This window comes from Microtus ochrogaster, unplaced genomic scaffold (genome assembly GCF_000317375.1).
Source record: "Microtus ochrogaster isolate Prairie Vole_2 unplaced genomic scaffold, MicOch1.0 UNK2, whole genome shotgun sequence".
In the NCBI taxonomy this organism is placed as follows: domain Eukaryota; kingdom Metazoa; phylum Chordata; class Mammalia; order Rodentia; family Cricetidae; genus Microtus; species Microtus ochrogaster.
Genome location: NW_004949100.1, coordinates 25352452 through 25355967, shown reverse-complemented (window position 1 = coordinate 25355967; position 3516 = coordinate 25352452). Strand labels below are relative to the sequence as shown.

The window sequence follows — 3516 nt, the reverse complement described above, 5'->3', positions numbered from 1 at the left end:
CATGGTTATCGGCCAGGAGTCTGCTCATAGCATCTTATCAGTGAGAACTTGAAGCAATATACAGAACCAGAACCCAGACTCCCTTTCCAGTGGGCGCACTATGCTTTCCCCCTGTCGTGTTTCCACTCAGAGCTCCATGCAGCAGAACATCACTTACAACGTGGCCACCTGCTGCCTTGCTGGTGGAATGTAAGCTCCATCAGGGACACAAATCACTGTGGGTGGTGCTTGCTGGCTTCCTAACCCCCAAGTTACCAAGTCACAGTAGGCATTCTGTGACTATTTCATGCATGAAGTCGTGTCACATGTCTGTTTTCTAGCTGTCCTTAAAGAAATGAATCCAAACAAATACAGAAAGGCCCATTCAGTCCCTGGACTGGTGTTCTTAGAGCGTTTAAATTCAGCAGGATGACTCTAGGAAGATACTTGAATGAGTAGTTTAGAGACTGAAGTTGTTTTTTTTTTTTTCTGGAAGATTCTGGATGGATCTTTCCCTTCTTGCCTTGTGCTGCAGCCTTGACCTTCAACCCCCTGATGGCAGCAGAAGGCAAGCACAGGTTTGCTAATTAAGGTTGTGCATAGCACCTGGCTAACAGAGCCTCCACCTTCTGCTTTGTAGGCAGAGGCCTGTGATGGACAAGCTTTATAAAATAGCAGCAATAATAACCTTTATTTAATTTTGGTATTTCTATACTTTTTGTACGTTGCCTTTGGGCAGTGTGCAGCTTTAATAAATAAACACACGGTTTCTAATGAGGGAATGAAATTACAGAATCACTACCAACCCCAGAACAACAGCCGAGATGGCTATTGCACATAAATGGAAAACGTGTAATATAGGTCACTGTATTGAGAGGCAGGGACCCAGTGTCATGCAAAGCGAAGGGTGGATAAACAAGGCATGGGGGAAGGGGATGCTGACAACAATTCCTGAGAAAAAGGCACTGCAAAAAAACAAACAAACAAAAAAAAAAAAACCTTTTCTTTCTTAAACACACAATGAGGTTTTTAAACTGTGTTTTACCCTGCTATTCTGTTACCACAACTAAACCATCACCATTTTCCTTTGCAAGGTTACTCATCTCCATTCCAACTCTTCATATCTGGGATCATCTCTGTTTAGTTATTAACCTTTCCCTAATCTAGAATGTATTTTGCAAATCCCTGACAGTAGACCATTTGAAAGTCAGACTATGCCAGGGTTAGAACTCAGAGCAAGAGCAGTACTTTCTCTGGGCCTTCATCATTGGACTTGCCCCTTCATGGTATAATTTTCTCACCCTATCCAGTCTCCCTATCATTCCTTCTTCGGGTCCTAGGCATCTCCTGGGTAACCACTGGCTTACTCTATCTGGCGAATTCCAGCATGGATTTATGCACACAATAAGGCTGTACAAACATTGCTGAAAACATGGGAGACTGAATAACCTGGAGGTCAATGGAACTGAGGTTTGCCTCTTTCTTAGCTTGGCTTGAGCATTTCTAAGAGCCTAGCATCCATCAAGCCACCACTCCATCATCAAAGTGGGCAGCTCTCCTAGTCACGAAGGTTGCCATATAAGAGAACGTGCATATACAAATCACCTCAAATGGTCCCAGTCCTCTTACATGCTAGTCTCACTCTTTCCGGATGAGAAGAGACTCACTCCTGCAAAAGAACGTCCATGAAAGCTCTTAATGAGCACCTCCTACAAGCCAGAGAAAGGCACAGCGGAATCCTCAGGGAATCAGCCCTGAGAAACATCAGGATCTGATGTGTCTCCAGTGGCCTGATACTCTTTAGCCAATATCCCTGTTCTCTCTAAACATCTACTCTTCCTCTTCCCTATCGAGCCATCAGATTCCAATTACTCATAACATCTTCTACAATGTCAACTTCAATGGCCAGTTATCCACATCCTGCCTGCTTTCTGGACCCGAACTGTCTCTTTAACCTCCATGCCCACTGATGTCAGTCTCCCAGTACCTACTTTTACAGAGAATAACATTAGCCCTGTTCATTTGTTTGAGCCACTTAACAAACATAACCAGCAAGGCTTCACGAAGAAAGTAAAATCATTTCAGAGCCTAGGCTAAGGCACAAGGTCATAACAAAAATAATTTTATATTCTCATAAATATATGTATGAGCCGTTGGAACCCGTGTCCCGGTCTCTCGCTTCGCTTTCCTCTCCAGACAACATGAGCTTCACCACCCGCTCCACCACGTTTTCCACCAACTACAGGTCCCTGGGATTTGTGCGGACACCCAGCCAGCGGGTCCGGCCTGCCAGCAGTGCGGTCAGCGTCTATGCAGGTGCTGGGGGCTCCGGTTCCTGGATCTCCGTGGCCCGCTCCTCAATCGTCTGGGATGGCTCCGTGGGGTCTGCAAGTCTGGTTGGGATGGGTGGCATCCAGACCGAGAAGGAGACCATGCAAGACCTGAACGACCGCCTGGCCAGCTACCTGGACAGGGTGAAGAGCCTGGAGACCGAGAACAGGAGACTGGAGAGAAAAATCCGGGAACATCTGGAGAAGAAGGGGTCCCAGGGCGTCAAGGACTGGGACCACTGTTTCAAGACCATCGAGGACCTGAGGGCTCAGATCTTTGTGAATTCTGTGGACAATGCCCGCATCGTCCTGCAGATCGACAATGCTCGTCTTGCTGCTGGTGACTTCAGAGTCAAGTATGAGACAGAACTGACCATGTGCCAGTCTGTGGAGAGTGACATCCATGGACTCCGAAAGGTAGTGGATGACACCAACATCACGAGGCTGCAGCTGGAGACAGAAATCGAAGCCCTCAAGGAGGAACTGCTGTTCATGAAGAAGAACCATGAGGAGGAAGTTAAAGGACTGGAAGCCCAGATTGCCAGTTCTGGATTAACCGTGGAAGTGGATGCCCCCAAATCTCAGGACCTCAGCAAGATCATGGCTGATATCCAGGCCCAGTATGAGGAGCTGGCTCAGAAGAACCATGAGGAACTAGACAAGTACTGGTCCCAGCAGATTGAGGAGATCACCAGAGTGGTCACTACCCAGTCTGCGGAAATCAGAGATGCTGAGACCACACTCACAGACCTGAGGCGCACCTTCCAGGCCTTGGAGATTGACCTGGATGCCATGAAAAATCAGAAAATCAGTTTGGAGAACAGCCTTAGGGACGTGGAGGCCCGATACAACATGCAGATGGAGCAGCTCAACGGGGTCCTTCTGCACCTGGAGTCAGAGCTGGCACAAACCCGGGCAGAGGGGCAGCGCCAGACCCAGGAATACAAAGCCCTGCTGAACATCAAGGTCAAGCTTGAGTCTGAGATTGCCACCTACGGCTGCTTGCTGGAGGATGGCGAGGACTTCAGTCTCAGCGATGCCCTGGACTCCAGTAACCCCATGCAAACCGTCCAGAGGACAACCACCCGCAAGGTCGTGGATGGCAAAGTGGTGTCCGAGACCAATGACACCAGGGTTCTGAGGCACTAAGGCTGAGAAGGAGGCTACTACCCCTGGGGACCAAGGAACCAATAAAAGTTTGTGCCTT

General features: G+C 48.3%; 1 pseudogene; it reads left to right on the top strand.

The window, feature by feature from the left end:
• Window positions 1–2180: 2180 nt before the first annotated feature.
• LOC101993573 lies at window positions 2181–3465 on the top strand (annotated as a pseudogene).
• The last annotated feature ends 51 nt before the right edge of the window (window positions 3466–3516 follow it).